The following is a 14916-nucleotide window of genomic DNA, read 5'->3' on the forward strand; positions in this document are numbered from 1 at the left end:
CAGATACTGAATGGTAATGGCGGGCTGGAACCCAGACAAAGATACATATGAAAGGGCTGTAACAACAACAAAAAGGTACAAACAGTATTCTTTACAGTTCAGTTAACTGGCCTCAGACTGAAGAGGGCAGAAAGAACTAAGTATTATGACAGGGTGTCACTAAGGAAAAAAAAATGGTGTTATGTACAATAAATGACTAGACTTACCAGTTTCCAAATGTTCTTGACTTTTGTAAGCTGAATAACCAAGCTCAGCTCATAGTATTCAAAGGAGCCTCAAAATTTTAGCAATTTATGAATACACTGGTAACCAATTCAGGCATACTCCATGTTATAGTCTGAATGTCTGTATCCCCCTAAAATTTCTACGAAAAGTCTAAATTCTGAGGTGATGAAATTAGAAGTTGGTGCTTTTGTAGAGAATCTTCCCTCATGAATGAGATTAGTGCCCTCATTAAAAGAGACCCCACACCTTAACCCCAGCACGTAAGAGGCGGTGGGAGCTGGGTATCTGGGAATTGGAGGTCAACTTGGTGTCCATAGCTAGTTCCAAACTAGCCTGAATCCTGTCACCAAAAATACAAAAGACAGAGCCTGGTGTGGTGGTGCACACCTTTAATCTCAGCCCTTGGGAGGCAGGCAGGCGGATCTCTGTGAAATCGAGGCCAGCCTGGTCTACAAAGCAAATTCAAGAGTTTCAGGTCAGCTGTGGCTACAGGAAGACCGTTTCAAAATGGGCGCAGGGGTGGGGATGTTTCCAAAGAGTCAAACTTAGTGGTGCTGACCTGCAATCTCAAGGCCAGCCTGGCCAACTTAATGGCACCTGTGTCAAAATAAGAATACAAAGAGTGCTAGGAAGTGGTAGAGCACTTGCCTCACATGTAAGAGGCCCTAGGTTTAATCCCTAGTATGCTTAAACAAACAGAAATATTTCTAACATTATTTAAGGTTACAATAAAAAGATAGCTGTCTTAAATAGGTTACTATAAAAGTAGCCCTCACTAAACAGTCCACAAATTTTTATTATGGGACTTTTCAGCCTCCATAACTGCGAGTAAATTTCAATTTTGGATTTTTTTTTTCCTTTCTGTAAGCTACCCATTCTTTGATATTTTATAAATAGCAACCTAAACAGACTTGAGGCATCAGGAAGATACTTTCTGATTAAAGAACAGAAGTCCTTGCACTTTATTACTGAGTTCAGTTTAAGACAGTGAGAAAGAAAAATAGAAAGCATAAAAGAAAAAGCTACAATTCACCATATACAAGATACTGTAAGATCACTCAGAAAAACAGCAGGCATTTTACATACTGTAAATCTTCATAAATCTGGGGTAGCTTCATCATTCTGTTTACAGACAACAAAATCATAGTTCAATAGCAAAGCTATTTCCACATATAGGATGACATCTCTAACTTTTTTGGGGGTTTTTTTGAGACAAGTTCTCACTTCTTAGCCCAGGCTGGCCTTTAACGTTGCCACAATCCTGCCAAAGCCTCTCAATTGTTGGGCTTACAGGTGAGACTCCATGGCAATCTTGATATTATCTTTATACTTTATGTAAGGGGTGAAACTGTCAAAACCATCCAAAATGCCATTATCCTGATTTCTTATGAAGAGGATACCTGATACTTTTTTTCTTAAGATAGCTAAATAAAGCATGAAATATTTAGATGAAAGTACTTGAAAGATCACTTCTAAAAATTCATCTCCACTCTAAAAAATGAGAACACTAATAGTTTTAATAACTGCAAATACACAGTGTAAGTGTAAATCCATTGATAGTATGTTATCAATATTAATATAAACAAGGTCTAAATTTTAAAAGTACATGACTGAAGAATATACCCATAGTCACTTAAGAAAAACAGAAAACTGCAAACATTTTAAGGTCTGAGGAGAAAAATTCAGATACCGCCCAGTTTTGGGTTATGCCACTAGTATTGAAACAATTAATATAAAAAAATATTTTACAGAGAAGAGAGAAGATACGTGTTTAATAAATACAGTTGATTAAATGTTTTATGTCAGAGACATCCAATGAATAATGAATTCTTTTAAATGGATTGGACAAGTGAGGTGAGGTTGTTTTTTCCCCCCTCACATTTCTGACTATTAAATACCATTACTTAGAAAGCTACATTTGAAGCCACAAAAAGGGGGCGTGGCCAGGCATGGTGACTCACACCTTTAATATTGGTGCTAGGGGCACAGAGAGGCAGGTGGATCTGTGAGAGTTCCAGGCCAGTCAGGGCTACATAGTGAGACCCCGTCTTTAAAAAAAAAAAGGGGGGGGGGGGGGGGGGATGGCTCAGCAGTTAAGCATTCTGGCTGCTCTTGCAGAGGACCTGGGTTCAGTTCCCAGCACCCACATGGTGGCTAACAGACGAGATGAAACAAAGCCACCTACAAAATCTATAAAAGAAAAACAGTATTTTTAGCTACATGACGTTAAACTCCTCAGCTACAGGGGCAATGTCCAGAGGCTAGTGGGTATACTACTACTTAGCACACCAATGCCAAGTTAAATATTGACAGGGCAAATCTTTCATAGCTTACATTCATTCTAATTTTGTGAATAAAGGCTACAAGTGATTTCTTTGTGTTATGTTCTGTATTTCTTAAAATCTTTAAATGTTGTAAAGTATTTATTGACACTCTTGTTTTTTGTTAATGGGTTTTGGTTTGTGGGCTTTTTCCTGTGCTTATTAGTATTTAAGGATTTACGGTAATCTTGAAGGCTTACCAGCAGTAGCAATTTCGTACTCGGTTCATTAAAAATGTGATAAGTAGACTGAGTTTAAATGGACAAGCTAATTCCAAAGCAATTTCTATCATACATATCAAGACATTTTATTTTTATCTCTCTTAGATTCTAAATTTTACAGGATTTACTAAATGGTCTTTTAAGAGTACTTACTAATATGAGGTTCGAAGAAAGACTTTTCATCTCACTTGTCCAATTAATTCAACAATATTTACTGGGTATTAACATTTCTCTGACACGTAGCTTTTGAACAGCTGAATGTCTTAAAGTTTGGGTCATCTTTATTTCAAACGTACTTCCCTCTGCAAAACATTCTGAAATAATCTGCTGCTTCTCCCAAAATCATGGGTTATATCCATTCTCCTTCACGACTGAAGATAATCTTGGATGGTAAATCTCAAATACTGTTTAGTTTACATTTGCAGCAGCACACTAACCACTTAATATAGTCCCAGAGATTTTGCACTGTTTCCATTTTAGCATACTTTAAAAAGCCACAAAAATTGTGATACAAAATTACCTTTTGAGTATTCTAAGATGAATTAAAGTCTTAAAATCATATTTTATATTTTAAAGACGAAAGCATTTGGTACATTCAATTCCGACTTTTCCAAAAGAAAGCTTCCACATTAAGATGAGGAAAACGTCTTTTTCATTTTCTCAACTGAAAAGCGGGAGGGGGGGAGGAGGTCAACTGTTTACAGGTTTGCATTTAAATTTAACACAGCAGTCTCGGATGAATCCTGTAACTCACGCTCAACTACAGAATCCAACCAGCAGCAACACATGAATAATCTGAGAGCGCAATCCTTGAGCTTGATATGCCACTCCATCCGCCTTTCCTTTCCATCAATCCACCCCCCAAACCCCAACCCAATAAGCACACATCTAAATATGTCTTCCCAAGAGCTCCCCTTTGAAGGAACAGGCCTGCCCTTCCCAGCCAGGGGCCGCGGCTGGCTTGACAATCCCAGCACCCGAGCTGCCCAAATCCCAACGCCCAACAAGTCAGCCCCGCCCCGGGCCCGCTCGGGTCCCCTCGGGCGACAAAACCCTCCCTCCAGCGCTCAGCCAGGACTGACAGTTACGGCTGCAGCAGCCGTAGCCACCAGGGGCCTACTCCTGGCACCCGCTCCCCCAGACCACGCGCCTCCAACCACTCGCTCCAGAGGCAGCTGAGGGCCGAGCGCCTCCCTAACTGTGCGGCCCGAAGGGAGGCGGGGGCGACGGCCGAACGGACCAGAGGGAGCGCGCAAGGAAGGGGGCCGCGGCAACAGCAGCACTGACCTGTCGTCGCCCCCGTGCCTGGGCTGCGGCCCTCGCAGGTGCGGCCGCCTCTCCGGTCGTTGTCGCCCTCGTCCGCCGCCTCCGCCCGCCACCGCCTCGTTCCCTTTCGCTGGCGCCACCGCCGGGGCTCATGCGGGACCCGCGCTTCCTCCTCTGGAAACCGAGGCCGGGAAGCCGGGCGCCTTGGCAGCCTTAGAGTCGGCGCGGATGAGCGGCTGCCGCGGAGTATCCACAGCAGGGGGCGAGGGCCGCGAGCTTCTCCAAGGAGGAGCGGAGGGAGGCGCCACCGCCCGCGACCAAGTCGGCAGAAGGGACGTGTGAGGCGGCGGCGGACGGCTGCGCGGCAGGGTGCGTGAGCGAGCGAGCGCAGGCACTGCGGCGAGGTTCAGGCGAAGGCGAAAAGGGCCTGTCGTCTCCTGTAGTCACCCGGAGCCGAGCGCCACCATCTTGAGAGAAACACGAATCTCGCGACCGTGGCGCAAGACTGGATGACTGGCTGGGCCGGCCGAGTATCCCGGCAGGCAGCGCGCGCCGCCCAGCCGGGCGAGCCCTCTAGGCTCTGACGCGAGACGCGGGGCGGGGCCGCGCGTGCGCAGGAGAGCGACGCGTTCCGCCCCACCCCGCTCACGGACTGGCCCGCCTGCCGTTCGCGGTTGCCAGCGGCGCGGGGGCCAGTGGGAAGGGGAGATAGCCGGGGGCTCCGGGGAGCCCGGTCAGGTTCGGTCGCCATTTTGAGACTAGGCCGGAGAAGGATGGGTGATTTTACCCCCTACTCCGTTTCCTTGGCTAGGAAACGGGCACGCTTTGGAGTACTGGGGCCGCGCTGGGAGGAGGGAGGTCACCCCCACCCCCACGCCCTACTGGATTACCGCCTTGGGGTCCACTGCCTAGATGAATCATCTCCGAAAATCAGGCGGTGTGGCCACCTCGCGGTCCAAGGTAGGGTAGAAGCGTGCAGTGGTTAGGGCCGGCATCCACCCACTTTGACCCCAGATGCCCTCCTAAACATTGCAGGGGTTGCCGAGAGTCGGTAAGCTTTCAGGAGACAAGGTCATCAGCTCAGGCCTCGTGCCATTACAGGATGTGTCACTGGTTTACCAGACTGGAAGGTAAAAGCCCACCTCCTGCAATGTTGGCTTTCAGTTGGTTGTCGACTAAGAGAAGTGACCACCTGCTTGACCCCACGTGGATGGAGGCTAATTTTGTTCTCCATAACAGCTGAACCCAATTAAAGCCATGTGTCTTCATATTAAGTACTCAAATGAGCGGTGTGTTTACAAGGGTTTTGGTTTTTGGGGGTTTTTTTTAATGTTTTTGACACTACTAAGTTATAACGACTCCCTGTCAATGCGTTACTTTCTGGAGCACACTGAAGATAAGCCCTTAAGATACAATGTGAAGCCCCAGTAATCTAATATTAAAACTAACAGTCATACATGGCAAGGCCTTTTTCTTTTCGCTTTACAGCAGTATACCGTATGTGTTGTGTGTGTCTCAACCCCTTCACTATAATCAGCTATTTTGAAACTTTTTTTAAAGAGGAATTTTAGCTATACTAGGACGACAGATAATAAATGACAGTGTTGTCATGTCAGATTATAAGATACTTTAAAAATACCTGGCTTGTTTTGTATTTCCCCATCCATGACAGATACTCATTTGGAAACTTTATACCTTTATATTTTATGGAAAGGGCCAGTTAGATCAGTAGTCTTTTAAAGATTTGTCTTTGTAAATTATTAAAATAGACTGCTGAAAATTAGAAAAAAACTGACGCACATTATTACAGTAGCGTGTGAAGATACTTTATGCCACTCCCTTTTAAGTAGAAGTTGTCTGGTATGAAAAGTAATTTTATAATAGGGTTAAATATCAGAATGTTGCCAGAATCTCAGCGTACAAAACATAAAAGTTTAAGGGAAATAGATGTCAAAATTTCAATTCAGTTCTTTGTGAAGATCAAGGAGAATCCCAGTGTCTTCCAGGAATCAAGAAACTATCTTTTAGTTCATTAATATTAAATATGTATTCATATATGTGCCCCTAATATTCAGCTTGCGTTCAGGAACTCGTGTGCAATTTGGTTTATCATTTTTCAAATTTAAAAATACTTATTTGTGCTAGACATGAAGGCACTTGCTGTAATTCCAGCACTCGGGAGGCTGAGGCAGGAGAATCTGGATGGCCATGCAAGGCCAGGGTACAAAAAGAGACTGTATTTTAAATGGGGGTTGGGTGGGAAAAGTAATGTTTACCATAAAAATTATCACCATGAATGATTCCTGACAACATGCACATGTATCATTTTTTCCAGAGATTTGTTTTTTTTTTTTTAATTATTTTTATGCATGTCTGGGTATTAGAGTGCCCTTCAGTACTGGTGCCTTCAGAGGGTAGAGGTATCAGGTCCCGTGGAGCTAAGTTACAACTAACTAGTTGTGACTCACCGGACATAGATTCTGGAAATTGAACTGAGATCCTCTGCAAAAAGCAGCAAATGATTTTAATTTCTGAGCCACCTCTCCAGCCCCACACATACCACTTTTGAAGAAAAGTATTTTTCTTCCATTTTAGACTCATATTTTTCTTCAAAAAAAATTTTAGTTGATTTTTCGAGGAAAAACAACTTAGTGTCTAAGTGCTCAGTAAGTTTTTTAGACTATTTTAGTCTAACATTTTCTCATTTCAAGTGTTAAAAGAGCAACATCATTGTATAAGCATAGGTATTAATGCCTTGCACAAACTTGGAGTGTCCACGATTTACACAGAACTGTCCAGGTCTTTTGAAACAATAAAAGATAATTCCTATCCCTGCCCTTGGTTCAAGAGGAAATCAGACTTCTAAAATTGCAGGCTCTTTCATAAAGCAATCCAACACTTCTGTGAGTATCCACCAAAAAGTATTTGCTCCTCTTTCTGAACTAGACTAAATTTAACAAGGGCATAATATCTCATTCCTTATTTTATCCTCAGCACTCAGAAAACTACTAGTCTATCTTACCATATTTAGCTGTTGAATGTCCTGATCACAGAAAAAATTAATGATTACATTGCTCTTTTCATAACACCAGTGATTCACTATGGGTTTTTGAATAAAGACTAAACTCTTGAGAATAGACAGATTAGATCCAGCCCCTACCTTCCTTTCAGGCCTGTCTCCCCATACCCAACTTTAAACCATTGCTTCAGCTGTACTTACGTATTTGCCGGTCATTTGAAACCCTTTTGCATGCAATTTCTTCTACCTTTGAGACAAGTTTGGGCAGCTCTCTGAAAAGCCTCTCTGACCTACTCAAGCCTTACTGCTTTTGCCTCTACAGTATTTCTTTCCATCCTACCACTTGACACACACTGTTGATATGTGACTTTTGACTTTCTCCCTCTAAGATCCTTGAGAGAAGAAGAGTACTCTTGACTTCCCCTTGTGTTCTTAACACCTATCTTAATGATGAAAACTGGGTAACTCCTTGAAAAAAAAAAGAGTTGAGTCAGCCCTTTAAGTGTAAAAAGGGTAAAAGAGAGAACTCAAACTAGTGTCCCCAACAGAGGTCCCCTTTATTGAGCTAATGTGATAAAGTAGCAAATCTCTGGGTAGTAATGTCAAAACAAAGTACAGAGATGCCTGCTTATACAATTCAGTGAGGACAGAAAAGTCAAGCAATTTTCTGTAAGAAGTCTAAATTTCAAAATCTAAATAAGCAATATTTTAGAACTTTAGTATGTGATATATCAAATTGAGATTGATTATGTAAGTCTATAAAGTCTTCTTAAATCTATGACTGATTCAACCACTGTGTTCGCTGATTATACCTAAATGTAAGACTACATAAGAAATTGCGTTGAAGGACAAGATGGTTTAGTGGCTCAAGGCACTTCCCACCACCAAGCCTGGTGATCTGAGTTCTATCCCTGGAACCCACATGGTGGAAGGAGAGAATCAACTCCCACAAGTGACTGACCCACAGGCATGTCAAGGCATTTGTGCCAGCACACAAATAAGGGGTTTTTGTTTGTTTTAAAGTTAACTTAAGCAAAAACCTACAAATCCTATCAAAACATTCTTTGACCTAGGTCATTGCAGTCTCTCTGCTTCTCTTAACCTTCAGTTGGAGAGTAGGTGGAAAAGGAGAGTATTCTGTTGAACAGCAGCTGCTGCTGCTGTTGCTAATCTGAGTTCTGAATAAAACAGTTTCAAATCAATGAAGCAACCTTAGGAATATTTTCATTTGAGTTTAATCGTTTGAGTTCTTTGAAATCACTCATACTGCATCTTATGTCTCATACCATTTTAAATATGCTTATTCAGTTTCATTTGAGTTCTTTGAAATCACTCATACTGCATCTTATGTCTAATACCATTTTAAATATGCTTATTCAGAGATTCTACTTTTTTAGATTTTAATTTTAATTATGTGTATATCTGTGTGTGTTTGGAGGTGGGGTGCACATGAATACAGGTGCTCTTGGAGGCCGGAGGCATGGGCTCTCCCAGGAGCAGGAATTACAAGCAGTTGTGAGGCACCCACACAACTGGGGTTGCTGGGAATTGAATTCAAGTCCTCTGGAAGAACAAGTGCTCTACTGAGCCATGTCTCTAGCCCTGACAAAATTTTTTAAATCTAAGGAAGTATGTTGATTAAATAAAGTCTTGTTATTAGGGATGGTGTACTTACTGTGTTTCTTCAGGATCTCTAAGCTACAGGAAACATCTGGTTAGCAATGAATCATGAACATTATTTGTAATTCAAAGGTAAAATTTAATTTTTTAGTCTTGCTTGATATTGATGTATGCAGAATACAAAATTCTGATATTGAAATGTTTTGCAATGTAAACTCTTAACAGTGTTTCAGAACTTTATTCTTAAAGTTTACCCTTTTTGTTTTGTAATGTTAACCTAGTTTGGTGTGTACAAGGACCAAGACTTTTAAAGATATCACTCAAAACAATATATTTTCTCTTGCTTCTTTGTTTTACCACCCTGCTAATCATGGTAGTTAGCCCAAAGTTCCTGAAGTGCTAGTACATTCCCAAGTTAAATTTACTTGTTAGGTACCAGATATTTGAATAAATCCTGGATAATATACTATATGTCTTGGATATTATACATTTTATAATTTCAAAAATTCATCTTAGAATAATGGGTAAGCAACTTGCCTATGTTTCATGACTAAAAGCTAGTAAATTACAATTTAAAGCCAAAGGATGTGTGTACATATGTGTTCTTGTGATATGTCATTCCCCCTAAAGTTTTTGAATTTAAAAATGTTCATTGGATTTTTTTTTTTTCTGGCAGTATTGGGTATTGATGCAAGGACCTCACTCAAGTGCTTACCACTGAGCTACAGCCCAAACCCTCATTGGATGTTTTCTTAATCATTCAGTAATACCCTTTTTTTCCAAACTGTACAGTTCAGTACTGGGCATATGGGACCCCACAACCAGCCTGATCTGCCATTACTCCCTCCTAATAATGTGATGTTGAGCCAACTACTTGACTTATTTAAGACCCAATGTCTTTATCTGTAAAGAAGATGATATTGTTATGGTTAAAGAGACAACGTGTCACTTAGGATGTATGATACAGTGCCTGCACAAACTGTTTAATAAATGCTAATGAGTGTAGTCAAGTGTGGTGGATCATGCCTCTAAGTCTCAGCACTCAGGAGGCAGAGACAAACAGATCTGTGAGATCAGGGTCAGCCTGATCTTATGTAGCAAGGTCCAGGGCATCTTGGGCTACTGGGAGACCCTCTTAAAAAGAATTTTAAGTGCCAGTGAGTAAAGAAAATTGTTTTAGTTTGAGATGCCCCAGAAAAAGATCTTGACAGGGATTTGAATACAATTAATTTATTGAAAGATAATCCTTACCAGCCCACAGTTGGCCAATATGCAAAGAACAATAGGCTTACAGAGTACTTATTCCTGCATAGGACACCTATTTAAATCTCTGCCTCATGAGGCTCAGGGATCATTGCAGAGTAGGAGGTGGAAAGATTATAAGAGCAAGAGGGGTTGGATGCCCACAAGGAAATAGAGTATTCTTCACTGCTGGTCAGTTACTCATGTGAACTCAAAGCAATGGTAACAGCATTCACAAGTCCCTTGTAAGCTCAAATCAGACAAAATCCCACCATAGACATGGAAAAGTGGGTAGGAAATCCTAACCCAACCTAAGGGACTTTTGGCAGTAGCCGGGAGAGGGAAAGACAGTGTCTTACATGGATGCAACTTTGTGGGCCACACTGAAGGACATTTGGGCTCACATAGGCCATATTTTATATATACATATATATGTATATATATATGAGGATAAATTAAATTGGACAGGGAGTGGTGGGGGGGTGGATAGGAGAGGGGATCTAAATACCACAAAACTGTATTATGTGAATAAGCAAAAATTCAATAAAAATTAATATATAAAATGTAAAATACAGGAATTATCTGAAAGAAAATGGTAAGGAAATGAGTTAAAGAAGGAAAGCACCAATAAAAGGAACATTATCAATCAAGTGTCCTCTGTGGGCAGTTGGAATTTATTTTTGCTGAGACATTCTGGGAGCCAGTGTAAAGCATTCACTTCACAGTTATTCTCATCATGATGACTTGCAGTAGGGGCAGGTCGATCTCTGAGTGTATGGACAGCCTGGTATACATAATGAGTTCTGGGCCAGCTGGGACTACAGGGAGACCCTGTCTCAAAAAAAAAAAAGTCTTGAGGGACTGGAGAGATGGTTCACTGGTTATGAGCACTGGCTGCACCTCCAGAGGACCTGGACTCAGTTCCCAGCACCCACATAGTGGCTAACAGCTGTCCATAGCTCTAGTTAAAGGGTATTCACCTCCCTTCTCTGGCATCTGAAGGCAATGCACAACACAGGTACACTTAGATACATGCAGACTACACATAAAAAATTTTAATCTTTTAAAAAATAAAAATAAATTACAGCTGACTTTTCAGTGCAGATTATGAAAGCCAGAAGAGCCTGGACCAATGTGTTCCAAATTTTAATCATAGTGGCCAGCCCAGAATGCTTTGCCCAACAAAATGTTTATCATAGTTACAGGGGAAAAAAGTGTCTTCCATGACATGAATAGGGTGAAAGAATTCACCAAACCAGGCCTAGAGAGAATACTCAAAGCAATACAAAGGACTGAAGAAAGGAATGATTATACTTAGGCTACAGAAAGAAAACAAATGAAGGTATAATTATGTAAAAAATAAGACAAACATAAAATGACAGTAGCCAATACATATCTAGCAATAACTTTAGATATCAATGGCCTCAACTCTTCAGCCAGAGAGCACAGGCTAGTTGAATGTATTAAGAAACAAAGGCCATCCTTTGTTTCTGCAAGAAACTCATGTTCAAGAATAGGCCCTACCTTAGGGTGAAAGGATGGAAAAAGACATGAAGCAAATGGCGCTAAGAAATAAGCAGGTTAGCAATTCTAATATATGACAAAATAGTCTTCAAACTAAAACTAATAAGAGGAAGGTCATTTCCTTCTGCTCAAAGGATTGACGAAGAAGACATTACAGTCATGAACATATATGCACCTAACTCTTGTATACCCAATTTCATAAAAACAGCACTACAAGACTTTACGACACAGATTAACCCCAACTCAGTAGTAGTAAGTGACTTAAATACCCCATTATCTCCAATAGGCCAATGGGACAAAGAAAAGGATATCTGAATTAAATGATAACATACATCAAATGAACTTAACAGGCATCTAAATATTCCACCCAAGCGCCAAAGAATACACCTTCTATTCAACAACCCATGGAATTTTCTTTAAAATTGATTACATACTGAAACACAAAACAAACATCAAAAATTACCAAACAAAAATGAAATAATTCTATGCATTCTATCAGACCACAGAGCAATAAAGCTTAAAGTCAACAGCAAAAGAAGCTCTGGTATCTACACAACACTCTCCTGAATGATGAATGGATCAAAGAAGGAATTAAGAAAGGAATAAATGTATTCCTGGAGCTAAATGAAAATGATAATACAACACAACAAAGCCTCTGGACACTTTAAAAGCAGTCCTAACAAGAAATTTTATCTAACTGCTTACATTTTTTTAATCAGGAAAAGCACAAATAAATGACTTAACAGTACAACTCAAGAGCAATGATTTATTACATTAATTGACTTAACGTATATTGAACCATCCCTATAAGTCTGGAATAAAGCCAACTTGATCATAATGGATGATCTTTTTGATGTGTGGAAAGACAAGAACAATTCAGACCCAAACCCAGCAAATGAGAATAACAAGAATCAGAACAGAAATTAATGAAATAGAAACAAAAAATAGAATCAATGAATCTAAAGAACCGGTTCTTTGAAAAGATAAGCAAGATAGACTCTTACCCTAGTTAGCCAAAAGAAAGCAAATCATAATCAACAAAATCAGATATAAAAGGGAAAACATCACAACAGACAACAAAAAGGTCCAAAACATTATAAGGAATGCTTTTAAAACCTACACTTTATATTAAATGTGAAAACCTCAAAGAAATGGAAGAATTTCTAAATTCATGGAAACCACCAAAACTAAAGAGATCAAGAGCTTAAATAGACCCATAACAAATAAGGAAATTAAAGCAGTAATACAAAACCTCCCGACTTAAAAAAAAAAAAAAAAACCCAACCCCTGATGAATTCTGCCAGACAGCCAAAGAAGATCTACAATCATTACTACTTAAATTATTAAAAAATGTAGAAGCAGAGAGAGAACTCCCAAACTTTTTCTCTGAAGTCAAATTCACTCTAATACCAAAAACAAAGACACAACAACAAAAAAGGAAACTATAGACCCAAAGAATAGAGTTGTAAAAATTCTCAACAAATTACTTGCAAACTGCACATAGACACACATCAAAAAGATCATCCACCACGAACAAGTCAGCTTTATTCCAGAGATGCAGGGATGGTTCAATATATGCAAGTAAATAAATGTAATAAATCATATAAATGGATTTACAGACAAAAATCCCATGGTCACCTCAATAGATGCAGAAAAGGCCTTTGAGAAAATTCAACACACATTTATGTTAAAACTCCTAGAGAAAATTGGACTGGAGGGAACATGCCTCAAAATAATTAAAGCTATTTATAAAGCAAACTCACAGCCAACATGATTCTAAATAGAGAAAAACTGGAGACATTCCCATTAAAATCAGGAACCAGACAAGGTTGTCCACTATCTCCACTCCTGTTCAATATAGTGGTGCTTGATATTCTTACTAAAGAAATAAGAAAAGGAAACTAAAGGGGTACTAATTGGAAAAGAAGTCAAATTATTCTTAATTGCAGATGATGTAATATTATAAATAAAAGGTCCCAAAAATTCCACCAGAAAATTTCTAGAAATGATCAACACTTTCAGCAAAGTGTCAGGTTACAAAATCAATTTACAAAATCAGTAGCCTTTCTATATACCAATAGCAAGTAACCAGAGAAAGAGTTTATGGAAACCTTCCAATTAGCAATAACCTAAAACCTGAAATATATAGGACTAAATCTAACCAAAGACATTAAAGATCTCTGCAATTAAAATTTTAAACCTTTGAAGAAAGTGATAGAGGCAGACACAAGGAGATGGAAAGCCTTCCCATCCTCATGGATAGGTAGAATTAATATTGTAAAAATGACTGTACTACCAAAAACTATCTATTTACTCATGCAACTCCAATCAAAATCCCCATGACATAATTCACAGAATTAGAAAAAAATCCTAAAATTAGTATGGAATACGTATATATGTATTCATAGGATACACACACACACACACACACACATATGTATTCATAGCAACTTTGACCAAAAGGAGCAATGCTGGGGGGAATACCATATTACATCTTAAAATATGTTACAGAACTATAGTCATAAAAAGTGCACGGTACTTGCACAAAAACAGATGGTAGATTAATGGAAAGTAATAGGAGACCCAAATACAAGTGCATGCAATTTCTGCCACCTGATATTTGACAGAAGTACCAAGAGCACACACCAGAGGAAAGACTATCTTCAGCAACTGATGCTGGCAAAACTAGATTTCCATCTGTAGAAAAATAAAATTAGACCCTTATCTATCACCCTGCACAAAAATAAACTCCAAATATAGTAAAGACCTCAATGCAAAACCTGAAATTCTGAAACTGTTAGAAGCAAACATAATATACCTACAAGGTATAGGTGCAAGGAAGGACTTTCTAAATTGAACATCAGTTGCTCAGGAAGTAATCAACAAGGTGGAGTAATCAAGTGGAACCTCGTTGAACTTAAAAGCTTCTGCACAGCAAAAGAAACAGCCAATGAAGTAAAGAGGAAATCCACAGAGTGAGAAAATCTTCACTAGCTACACATATGATAGAAAATAAATATCCAGAATATAAAAAGAACTGAAAAAGCAAAGAATCAAGAAACCAAATGACCCAATTAAAGGGTGGGTTATAGATATGAACAGAGAGTTCCCAAAAGAAGAAATTAAAATGGTTAAGAAATACCTTTAAAAGTGTTTAAAATCCTTAGTAATCAGGGAAATACACTTTAAGAGTTCATCTTTCCCTAGTCAGACTGGCTAAGATCAAGAGAACAAATGACACCAAATGTTGTCGAGAATGCAGGGAAAGTGACATGGTCATTCACTCATTCACTGCTAGTGGGAATGCAAACTCATGCAACCACTGTGAAAAGCAGTGTGGAGAACTCTTAAAAAAAAAAAAACCTAAAAATGAATCTACCATATGATATGGCTATACCACTCCGTGGCATATACCCAAAGGGCTCATCCTACGGCAGAGATAGTTGCACATCCATGTTTGTTACTGCTCTTTTCACAA

The 14916-nt window shown here is 39.6% G+C and overlaps 1 protein-coding gene across 4 annotated transcripts in view; it reads right to left on the reverse strand.

Annotated features, from left to right (window-relative positions):
* The window catches only part of Ube3a (ubiquitin protein ligase E3A), a 105417-nt gene extending 100856 nt beyond the window's left edge, over nt 1-4561 (reverse strand). The window contains exon 1 of one of the 4 annotated variants that reach the window (XM_008833628.3): nt 4055-4561. The gene's annotated coding sequence lies outside the window, so the exon portion shown is untranslated. The remainder of the gene's footprint in view (nt 1-4054) is intronic. The other 3 variants (XM_008833626.2, XM_029563795.1, XM_008833627.2) reach the window with 3 other exon arrangements.
* Nucleotides 4562-14916: the final 10355 nt, after the last annotated feature.

This window comes from Nannospalax galili, unplaced genomic scaffold, assembly GCF_000622305.1.
Source record: "Nannospalax galili isolate Female #2095 unplaced genomic scaffold, S.galili_v1.0 scaffold135, whole genome shotgun sequence".
Lineage (NCBI taxonomy): Eukaryota > Metazoa > Chordata > Mammalia > Rodentia > Spalacidae > Nannospalax > Nannospalax galili.